This window comes from Cheilinus undulatus, linkage group 24, assembly GCF_018320785.1.
Source record: "Cheilinus undulatus linkage group 24, ASM1832078v1, whole genome shotgun sequence".
NCBI lineage: Eukaryota > Metazoa > Chordata > Actinopteri > Labriformes > Labridae > Cheilinus > Cheilinus undulatus.
The window spans coordinates 3733404-3745478 of NC_054888.1; the positions used below are offsets into that span (position 1 = coordinate 3733404).

Here is a 12075-nt window from a genome sequence, read left to right on the forward strand (position 1 = left end):
AGGGAGTATTTTCAGAGCGTATTACCTTTAAAAGCAGAAACCTTTATCAGCATGAAACTAAATAAGCTTTGATTGATTGAGAGAAACTTGTAGAAAAGACAAAAGTTCTTTAAAACTACACAAAAGGCTTTCCTTTTCAATAAATTAACTACAAATCATTTATTTTCTCTTAACACTCTCCGCACCATTGCTTTAAAGCTGCAAAATGACAAACTGTGAGCTGCCAATTAATGTTCTAATTAGAGAAAATCCACTAAGTACACACTTGAAATCCTGTGAGAGCAGCCTGATATGTGTCACTGTGGTTACTCTGGAGATTGGTTCTGTATCAGAGCTGGTGGTTGGAAGAGCTGCTGCTGCTTTGGACTGGTTTCACTCGCTCTGCTGTGTGTGGACCATCTGTAAGTGTGGGTTTTATAGTTAGAGTTGATGTGGTTCACTAGCTGCTAACCTGGCCGCCATCTCTGAAGAGGATCCTGTCACTAGAGTGGAAAAGTTCTTTAAATTTGACTCGGAAACGGAGGAAGTAGCAGATAATTAGCTGAGTGTTTGAGCTCTTTTAAAAGTATGATTTTGGAGGTTTAACACACGACTTTAAAACTTGAATCTCCTGTGGTGTTTGTGTGAAAGAGAAAGTGGTTGTGTAAGGGGTGATTATTGAAAGAACAGAGCATTATCTTCCTCTTTCTTTCTCTCTCCCCGCCTCTCACCTCTGTTTCTTTTGAATTAGAACAACAATAGCATCATTAAGTGTCAAAGGGGGTCTTTGATGTGAATGGACCCTAAATGGTCCTTTCAACGGCCAGTCGGGGAGGGGGAAGGGAATGTGGAGTAAGATAAGGGCCAAGAGCAGAGGGTCAAGTAGTTGTAGTTGAGCAGACCTAGCCTCTCTGCAGTAAATCTCCAGCCCTGTACATCATCAGTTTATTTTCATGTGGTCAAAAGGATGCTTTATCGTCTTTAAGTTTGGATGAAATCTAAAGATTAATAGTAGTTTAGGTTTAAAGCTTGTGTTCGTGCAGAAATTTCAATGATGTGAGCTCTGCCAACAACCAGGAAGCAGCAAACGTGGTGGTGATTTCTGGAAAGGGTTGCTGGTACTAGCCCCTTTCACATATGCACTTCACTCCTGACAATCTCCCGCATAAACATGAGCTCATCCAGCTCATGTCTGCTCTGTTTTCAGCTATGAAGACTGCTCTATCTCTGACTTCTTCCTAGTGGATTCTGGGGTGAGTCAGGAGTGTGCCTACACTTTTCAGTACTGGTATGGACTGGAGCACCAATTTGGACTTCGCTGAGACACTGTAGATGTCCTTGACAGGTCTCCTAAATCACTGAGTGAGGAAGATGAACCACTGGGACTACTGGGCCAAAACAAAGATCTAACTCAGTTACTCAACCCTGCTAAACCAGAGAGCCAAGTTGTTGAAAAATACCTTTGCAAGAGCCACAATCTAAGAAGTAAACAGTGGCAAAACAGCTTGAAGTAGCAATAAAAATAAGTTAAACTGGGAAAAATGGTCAAAAAGCAGCAAAAGTGGGTGAAAATGGGAAGATGAACTGGGAAAAGGGTCAGAAAGAAACAAAAATAATTGAATAGTGACATAGAGTTTCAGGTGGCAAGAAATGGTCCAAAACGGGCAAAAACCCAATGATGGAAACATGACTAAAATGAGCAAAAAGCAGTAAAGAGTGGCAAAAAATAGGAAATAAGTGGTATTTAATAGCAAAGGGTAGCTTGATTGGGTAAAACATGGTGAAAAAAGGGCAAAAATTGGATAAAAGTGGCAAAATTGGGTGAAAATATGGAAAAAAGTGGTATTTAATGGCAAAAGCTAGCTTTAATTGGTGAAAAGTGGCAAACATGGGAAGAAAAAGTGGAAAAAGGATCAGAAAGAAACAAAAAAGGTTGAGAATAGACCAAAAATGAGTTACAGGTGGCAAAAAATGGTTGAAAAGTGACTAAAATGAGCAAAAAGCAGTCAAGAGTGGCAAAAAAATATCATTAGTTGGCTTAACTGGGCAAAACATGGTGGAAAAGGGGCAAAAATGGGATAAAAATGGTAAAAAAAGAGGCAAACATGGGCAACAAAATAGGACAAAGGGGTATTTAATGGCAAAAGGAAGCTTTAATGGGTGAAAAGTGACAAAAAATGGTGACAAGGGGCACCATTCCTTTTTTAGGTGTTCTAGGGCAATAATGTTTAAAACTAAGACACAAAGGAGCCACATGTCGAGTATCACTGCTCTAACTGTTCAGGGACAGCTTGGATCCTCCCACTGAATCTGTCTGTGGTGGTTCACTGGTCCGCTGACTGCCAGGCTGAGATCAACCAGACTTGGCCTTGCACATGGGGCGATGGGTTTGCTGGGAAAGGAAGTGTGGTGCTCATGGTATCTGAGCATGTGGATCAAAGTCAGTCTTTTGGTCTTTTGGTCCTGGTCCTCCCAGTCTTACTGGAATATGGAAGCAGCAGCTGTGCTTCTTCTATGGGCACCTGTCACACTTACCCAGTCTGATCCAGTTTACCACAGACTGTAGGGTAAAATCTAGTTTTACTGCTTTAGAGTTTCAGACAAATGTCTAATCATGCTATTACTGAAGGACGTCTGAGACTCCCCTCAGGACTGGGCGGGGCAAGACCAGAGAAAAGCAAAGCCTTACCGGCTCCAGTATTACAATTTTTTTGTTTGTTTTTAGTTCAACTTTATTTATAAAAAATTCTGTCAGTTTCATTCCTGGTAGCAAACATTACTGACAAAGAAACTTTTCTTTATAGAAAAAGGTCAGAGGTTAAATCCAGGATTAGATTATGTATTCGCCCATTTTAGAAGTAGTTACACCAATGGAGACCCACTTTAGCTTCATTAGCTTTAGCTAAAGCTAACATAGCTATGCTAGCTACGTAAGTAGTGTAGCTAAGTTAGCTTTACCAACATGAGCTTTAGAAAACATAGCTAACATAGCTGCGTAAGTAACATAAATATGTAGCTTACATAGCTGCTTTGTAGGTTTAGCTTTTGCTACATTGGCTACGTTATCTATGTAGCCCATGCAGCTAAGCTATGCTTGCTGCATTAGAATGTTTTCATGCTTCATTAAACATCCTGTTATCAGGTTTTGCTGGTTTAACTTTTCTATCCTCACCCTAAACTGAACTTTAATCAGATTTTATTTTTAAGTTTTAGCGTGTATTTCTGTTCTGAGATATACGGCATCTCAAATGAGAGATGAAGGGTCTGCAGCCAGACCGTCTTGGATTTATTTTGTGGTAAATTTAGAAATAAATCATTTAAAGTGAACGACTGTGAGAGTCGTTGTGCTGTGAACTCAGAATCTAAGGCAGCTAAGAGATTCATCTTTGGTCTGAACTAAGATTTAACCATGACAGCATTTACCACAAAAGAAAGATAATTATGATCCCTCTTTACAAAATAAATAAATGTATGAATAAAGTTGGTTCAAGATCTAACAGGCTAGTGCTGACTGCTTAATAAAACTGTCTTTCAAAGCCAAAAACAAGTTTGATATTTGGGTACAGCTCGTCCAAACTGGACCTCTCTAAGTACAGTCAATTGGCTTATTTTTAAAAGTTAAGTTTGAAAGTTTAACTTGTACTTTTTTAATCATTTATAATGGTCCATCATCAAACTGACCCTCACAATTTTTTAGAACTTGCTGCCCAAACTAAACATGGAGGACTAGCCAGGAAGAGCTGGCATAAATATTTCTCTGGCTTTGTACTGATAATTTTCCTAAGTCTTCACCCTCAGTGCCGTATTTTAATCCATGCATTGTGATTATAATTCCTCTCTGAAGGGCGTGCATGTATGAATAGTCCCTTATAAATACATGTGTTTGCTTTGCCTATAAATAAATGTTCATAAAGCACCTATCACAGATTAGGAGCTCAGTCTAAAGCCGTCTTAATACCACTGTCTGACTGCTTTCTATTTTCTTGCACATAGGGAGTGATGCATTTTACTTTTAATGAAGAACTGGAACAAAAAACATGAGCAGCTATTCCCGCCAACACTAAATAAGACAAAGAACAGTGAGTGCCGCCCACATCGCTCCAAAAGTTTGTTTATTGAAAACTGTTGTGCCCACGCTGTCGGACTGACCGCTGATCCGTGGGAAGTACATCGCACCGACATCTCCACGAGTTAAAGAAGAAGGAATGTTTTTGGATGCTCTGCAGACGTACAGTTCAAGAAAAAGTCTCGCCAGAACCTGCCTCCGCCCATCATCCTGGTGTTGTGTGGGTTTGAGCAGAGCAGCGGCCATGCTGCGTCCAAAATGCCTCCAGTTTAGAAGTTTGACCAGGAGCGAGGATGTCAGCCTGTGACTGTTAATTATAATGAGCGTGAGGTGCTCTCTTAGATGTTTGACAAACAGGTTTGTGACCCCCGAAACAATTAGAGGCGATTGTTTTGACCTTTGGTGGTTCCCACCCCAGAAGCATGGCTGCAGAATAATGAGTCTGGCTGCAGTCATTACCTGTGTGGGCGGACCGTGGGCTGTGGGAGCGTGTGTCGCTGACAAAGAGCAGCTGAATTACAAATTCTCTCAGTGTGGTGTACATTTTGTGATTTATGTGTCTTTTGCTGTCAAAATTTGCATTCAGATCCCACACACCATCATCAGAGGAGTCATTCTTAGTTTACTTTAGTGAGAACTCATAAAACTAAATAAAATAAAATTCTCTCATCACTAAAACCCTGTCTCCATCCTGCTGCAGTTTAGAGCTGTTTTTAACAATATTTCCCTCTGCATCATTATCTGATCACTGTCAGGTTGAATTTAGTCTCTGCTGTGGCCTTTTTCTCAGTTTTAGTGTTGATTAAGTTACCTGCTCATTCTCTAAAAGGCCTCAACATTCACACGGTCCTGATCACACACAGTCCTGATCTCACAGTCCTGATCTCACAGTCCTGATCACACAGTCCTGATCTCACAGTCCTGATCACACAGTCCTGATCTCACAGTCCTGATCTCACAGTCCTGAGGCCTGTACTATGAAGCTGGATTTTCTCTTATCAAGATAACTTCAGGATTAACCTTGGATTTTCTGTACGACGACACTGTTTCACTTCTTACCGGGATAAATCACCACGGTAACTTATGCTGAACGGCTAACCTGCTCCAGAGTGATACTCAGCCTGTGGTTCTGAAGCCACATGTGACTCTTTTGTGATGATTTGTGGCTCTTTTGTGTCTTAATTTCAAATATTATTCCCCCAGAAAACCATAAAAAAGAGAAACTTTGACTTCAGAAATTATCCATCGCAAGTCACATTATTCTGTTTGTTTCCCACAATTACACAGTTTGCTTTAATTGTCAACCAATTTTTCCCCCTTTTTGCTGCTTGTAATCTATTTTTACTGCTTAAGCCCACTTTGGACACTTCTTTTTTGCCACTTTCATCCCGTTGTTGCCAATCTTTCACCAGTTGTTGCCTATTTCATCCTGCTTTTTGCAAATGTTTGCCCTTTATGGCATTTTTTTCCCACACACTTTTCACTCATTTAAGCTGCATTTTGGCATTAAATGCCATTTAATTCCCCATTTTTGCCACTTTTTCCCACTTCCCCCATCTTTTCTGCTGCTTTTTTGCCTGTTTTGGTCACTTTTCACTCATTTTTGTTATGTTTTTGCTACTACTTGATCATTTTTGTCAACTTTGTCTCATTTTTTGGCCTTTTTCACCCTTTTTTGTCACATTTTTTGTCATTTTTACTCATTTTTCCGATCTTTTTTTGTTGCATTTTCCTGTTTTACTCACTTTCACTCATTTTTGCCTCTCTTTGATCATTTTTGTCACATTTATGTCATGTCTTTGTCTCTTCCCACCAATTTTTGCCACATTCTGCCCTTTTCCCCACTTTTCTCTCAGTGTATGCCACTTTTTGCCCATTTTTGCCACCTTTAACTTATTTAATTGCCACTTTTCACCACTTAGATTGTGGCTCTTGCAAATGTATTTTTTTTTTTGTAATTTTTGTAGAAAAAACTTTCACAGCCTCAACATTCAGGTAGTTCACATAATACAGAAACATTTGCAATGCACAAACATTTCACATTCAGTTAGTTCATCATCAATATGTCTGTCTCAATTTCCATAATTTAAATCATAATCATTATAAATCATAATTACATAGTCCACATATACAAAGAGGCCCACACAACTCTGTTGTCACAGTTGAGCTTTATTCAAGTGTTTCCAAGTGCACATTGACTAATGTGAACCCCAAATGCTTCTGCAGATGACGTGACTATCAAATGATGGTCAGCAGCCTTGTGGCTCAGTGGCCAGGGTCTGTTCATGACTCCCAGATCTTCAGGGAGTCTGCACTGTCACAGAAACTTGAGCAGGGTATGACAACTGTACATTTAATATTTTAATCATGTTCATAAACTGTATTTTGTGGTACTAATCAAGGTGAGGAATTAATATTACAACTCAAAATTCACTGAGGAAGCTCTGCCCCAAACATCTGTACTGTAATAAAGTCAAACTGAGTGATCAGAGTGCTGTCTGTTTATATTGTCCCATGAATTAATATTGTATAATCTGATGAACTTATGCATTAACAGAATCGGCAGTTTTCTGCCAGCATTCCTTCCTGGCTTTTGCTGCAGCCACAGTGTTGCTTCTGGCCTGGATGACTGATTTAAACTCATATTTTCTAATGATTGTCTGTTCCTCCATTGAGAAATACGCTGCTCTGCAGGGTTTCTCCATGATTGGTCAGACACTGCAAACACCACCCCTTTTATGTGAGCGCGCACTGATCCAGATTGGAAAACCCTGGCTGCAATTATCAAGTTGATAACCTGCTTCGTCATACAGATGATCTGGATTGCAAATGTCTTGTTGGAAAATAACAAAGCTACCACGAAGCTACGTAGAAATGTAGAGAAGCTCTTTCCCCTCTGTCTCCAACTGTTATTGGCCCGTCTGCCCAAACCAAACTTCTATCAGGATGTTATGGACTTTGAGGTTTTACAGAAGAATCTGTTAACGTCTAGAGCAGTGGTTCTCAACTGGTGGGTCGGGACCCAAAAGTGGGTCGTGGGGCTGTTTTCAGTGGGTCGCGAATTAGTTTCAGGAAAAAACAAAAGTTTATTTTGCAGGAAAATTAGTAAATTCTTATTTGTTTGTTTTTTAGATTTTCACTTATTTATCTGTTATCTTGGATGGAAATGTTTTCGAGAAAGTTGGCTTGTATCAACACCTCCGAGTGACACCTCCGTCCCTGCACTTACCCTTACTCACTCAACTCAAGTGCCATGGAGGAATCGAGTAGTTGACGTTTCCTGCTGCAACCTTCTCTTTTTAAGCTTTCTTCCCGTCTGATCATTCCGATCCCTGACCAGTTTTATTAACGTTTTGAACTCTCGACGACTTTCTAATGAGCTTTGAAATCATGAAGTACATCATCGGCATCAGCGGCGTAACCAATGGAGGGAAAACCACCCTCACCAACAGACTGATCAAAAACCTGCCCAACTGTTGTGTGGTCCATCAGGATGACTTCTTTAAGTCATCAATGCTCTGGACATGGACGCCATGATGAGTACAATCTACACATGGTTGGATAACCCGGTGAAGTTCGAGAAATCTCATGCTGTTAATAACACCCTGGACACCGAGATCGTCCCAAAGTCTGGCACTAAGGAGGAGGAGACTCACATCCTTATTGTGGAAGGCTTTCTGCTTTACACCTACAAACCTTTGATCAACGTGCTGAACCAACATTGCTTTATTTCCATCCCATATGAAGAATGAAAAAGAGGAGGTGCTCTAGGAACTACACGGTGCCAGATCCACCCGGCCTGTTCAATGGCCACATCTGGCCCATGTATTTGAAACACAACAACATCACAACATAATTTGTTAATGTCTAGTCACCTTTTAAAAAAGCAACCAAAATCTTTTATGATGGTAAAACATAGTGAAATGTTTGCATGCAGTATTAGCCAGTCTCTTTGTTCAGCCTTTTATTGTGTTCCTTCCAAAGTCCAAATTTCGTCGTTTTTTGTTGAATTATTTTCAGAAAATCTGAATTTTGGGTCCCTATTTCACATTGTAGATGGTGGGTCCTATGGCTGGACCAGCTGGTCTAGAGCATCCCAGTGGTTTTTACATGCCTGGAAAAAATAGTTGGTACCCTTCCGTTAAAGGAACAATGATCACTGAAAGAACTTGAAACTGACAAAAGTAATGAATAAAAACTTTACTGAAAATCAACGAATGAAAATCGAAAACTGCTTTGAATTTTGGTTCACGGGATAATTTTAAAAATCAAACTAATGAGACTGGCTGGACTAAAATGATGGAACCCTTACAGGGTGAAAGAAGTCTCTGTGCTCTTTGGTATCATGGTGTGGACCACACTGAACATGGCGCACAGAAAGCTAAGGAGACAGTTGTCCCAGGAGATTAGAGACAACGATAGACCAGCATGTGAAAGGTAAAGGCTATACGACCATCTCCAAGCAGCTCCATGTTCCTGTGACTACAGCTGACCAGGTTATTAAGAAGTTTAAGGTCTATGGGACTGTAGCTGACCTCCCTGGCTGAAGAGATGGATAATAGGAATGGTGACCAAAGAGCCCAGGACAACTTCCAAAGAGGTCAGAGGTCAACTCCAGGGTAAAGGTGCATCAGTGTCAGAGTGTACCATCATTGCTGTTTGAGCCAAAGTGGACCAAAAGGAAGACGACTGAGGAAGACTCCACTGTTGAAAGCAAATCATCAAAAAACAAGATTGGAATTTGCCAAAAAGCATGTTGACAAGCCTCAAAGCTCCTCCAGTGTCCTCAGTGTGGTCCACACCATGATACCAAACAGTTCATACTGTTTTTAAAAGTATCCTGTTGAACCAAAATTCAAAACTTTTTTTGATTTTCATTAGTTGATTTTCAGGAAATTTTTATTTATTATTACTTTTGTCAGTTTCAAGTTATTTAAGGGACCACTGTGGGTTTTCTTTCTTTAACAGAAAGGTACCAACTATTTTGTCCACACATATAAAACTTGACACTGTAGACCAGCTGGTCCAGCCATAGGACCCACCATCTTCTACAATGTGAAGTAGGGACCCCAAATACAGATTTTTATTAAATTAATTCAACAAAAAATTAGGAAATTTGAACAGACGAGACCATTCTGGAGTTTCTTGGAGTCCCAAATGTTCAAAGACCCAGAAATGAAGCATCCAAAGAAAAGGCAACTGTAGCTACTGTGAAGCATGAAGGAGGCTGCTTTGCTGCATCTGGCACAGAGGGTCTTGAATCTGTGCAGGGTACATGAAATCTCAAGACTCTCAAGACATTCTGGAGCCAAATGTGCTGCTCAGTGTCAGAAAGCTTGGTCTCAGCTGAAGGTCATGGGTCCTCCAGTGGGCTAATGAGCCCAAAATCTCAGCTGAAAACAGCCAAGAATGGCTCAGAACAAAACACTGGACTATTCTGGAGTGGTCTTCAATGAGCCATGATCTAAAGCACGTTGGACATCTGTGGAAGGAGGTGAGACATGCAGCCTGGAGAAAGAACCCTTCAAACCCGAGACAACTGGAGCAGTCTGCTCACGAGGAGGGGGCCAAAATACCTGGGACAGGTTCAGAAGTCTCACTGACAGTTACTGAAACTGATTGGTTCAACATGTCCCTATGGGGTACCATCGATTTAGTCTAGGCCACTTTCATTAGTTAGTTTTCAGTAATTTTTTATTTATTTTTACTTTTGTCAGTTTTTCAGTGACCATTGTGGACTTTTCTTTCTTTTGTCCACTTGTACTGGTATTGGCTTCCTCCTGGTGCGTCCTTAAGCTCTCCATATTAGACTCTTACTTTGGTGTAGTATGAACTAACTACATTAGTTCTGGTTGGTAAACAGGACAAACAACGAACAAGAACAGAATGTACAATCCTGTCTCTGTGCAGATTGAAGTTCGGACTGTGTCTATTTCCATCATTCTTGCTTTTTAATTTCCCTCTAACTTGGCTTATGTCTCGACTCTTTGGCAGGAAGAAGCTGGCGGTGGCCGTCTGAAGATTTGGACAAACATTTATTCTCACAAATGGACATCCAAGCTTTCCTCTCGTCCTGGCTCTCGTCCTCTCCTGCCTCTCTCTGTTTCAAAATCAATCACTTGGATGTCTTTAGTTCTGCTAAAGTTAAAGACAGCATTGCCAGTGCATCGATGTAAAAGAACATCCCTGTGTCTCTACGTTGGCATTGTTGTGCCTTTTTGGTTTGCCTTTGACAACACTGATAATCCCCCACCATTCAAACCCCACCTACACACTAACAAACACATCCAGATGCTCAGAAGCACTTCCACATCCACAAAAAAGCAGCACACGAAAATACAATCATGCATAGATAGGCACACACAGATACACTAGGTGCCAACCATCGCCATGGCAACTCCAATCAGCAAAGGCTCCCTTTCCCCTATTACAGCAGAGATATGACAGATCCTCTCTCCTTCTTCCTGCCCTCCTTGCATTATGATTTTTCTCTCTCCACCTCTTTTTTGTCTTTATTTCTTATCACCTACCTCCGTTTTTCTCTGTCTCATTCACAGCCAGCAATAAAAGCCATCACCATGAGTCAAAAACAATATATATTCATTTCTCATTCATTTTCAGGAGAAATGCCCAGGTCAGCATGACTGTACTTGGAGAGAAGAGCTACAGGGTGGCACCGGGAATGTAGTCATAACTTCAGTGCTGGCAAGCCAGATGTAATTTATTTGATTCAGATCCGTCCTTGATCTGCATCCCAACTTTTTTATCCCCATGTTGAACGGATTGCTTTTTCCTACATATCAAGGCAACTAATTCCCTCATTTTCCTCTCTGTACTTGTGCTGTAGGGGGATTTATACTGCTGTCTGTTCATGGAAGCTCAGAGATGTCCACTTCTGCCCAGTGCCAAGGTGTGATGCCACCTTGGTGTGATGCCAACCCAGCAGAATGCTCTATGTTTCAGGGTTGTTAGCGTGAAGGTCAGAAATGTGTGAAGCATGTTTAAAATTCAACGTTAGAACAACTCTAAAAGACTTTGCATTTTGAATCTGCTGGCCAATAAAAATCATCATGCATTCAAACCTTGCACACCATGGGGCGCAGGTGGCCCGTGGTTTAAGGCTCGCCCCGTGCACATGGACAGCCTGGGTTCGAATCACACCTGAGGCCCTTAACCGCATGTCTCTCCCCGCTCCTGTCCCTGTTTCAGACTCTATCCATTGTCCTCCTCTATCAAAAATAAAGTCACAAAAATGCCCTAAATAAATCTAAAAAAAACCCCAACAACAACAAAACCCCTGCACACCAAGTCTGACATGGTTTTTTTTCTAATTATGAAAATTCATAGTACGAGATAAAAGTCGACGAACAGGAATCTTAGCACCAATCAGGTGAAAGGTGTCAGCCCTGGATTTTAAGGTAATTAACAGAGAAAAGGGGGATTGAGGTTGTCAAAATAATTTCTGCCCATATTCAAACCCAACTAAAGATGATGCAACCTCTGCAAAACATAATGGCAGATTGTGATGTTGTTTCTGCTTAAAGGTCATGATTTTACCCCTTTAAGACAAGTTTATACTGTTCTCAGAGGTCCTCAAAACATGCCTGTGAAGCTTTTTGCTGAAAAACACTCCAGTATTGGATGTTTGCATGTCTAAAAACCCCTCTGTTTCAGCCCTGCTCAGAACGAGCTGTTTCTGTGTCTGTGGCTTTAAATGTTACTGAGCTGTCTGATTCTGCCCCTGGCCACGCCCATCTCAGGAAATGGATGTTGCTAATGGATGTGACCATAGACATAATATATTGGTAGACGCCTCACTGACTGTGTTCGCCCACTGCCGCTATACGTCAGTGTGTTCGCCATATTACCAGAGGACAGACCATTCCATAAACAATGTAAGTCAATGAGGGATGAACGGTGTTGTAATTCAAAACACACAAGTTTACATATAAGTGGTCGCTATGAATCGTATGTATATAACATGGAATACCTCTGGCAAGATGGTGGCGGCGTTGACATAAGGCCCACTG

At 41.0% G+C, this 12075-nt stretch overlaps 1 pseudogene; it reads left to right on the forward strand.

Moving 5' to 3' along the window:
* The first annotated feature begins 7435 nt into the window (after nucleotides 1-7435).
* LOC121506448 lies at nucleotides 7436-7797 on the forward strand (annotated as a pseudogene).
* Nucleotides 7798-12075: the final 4278 nt, after the last annotated feature.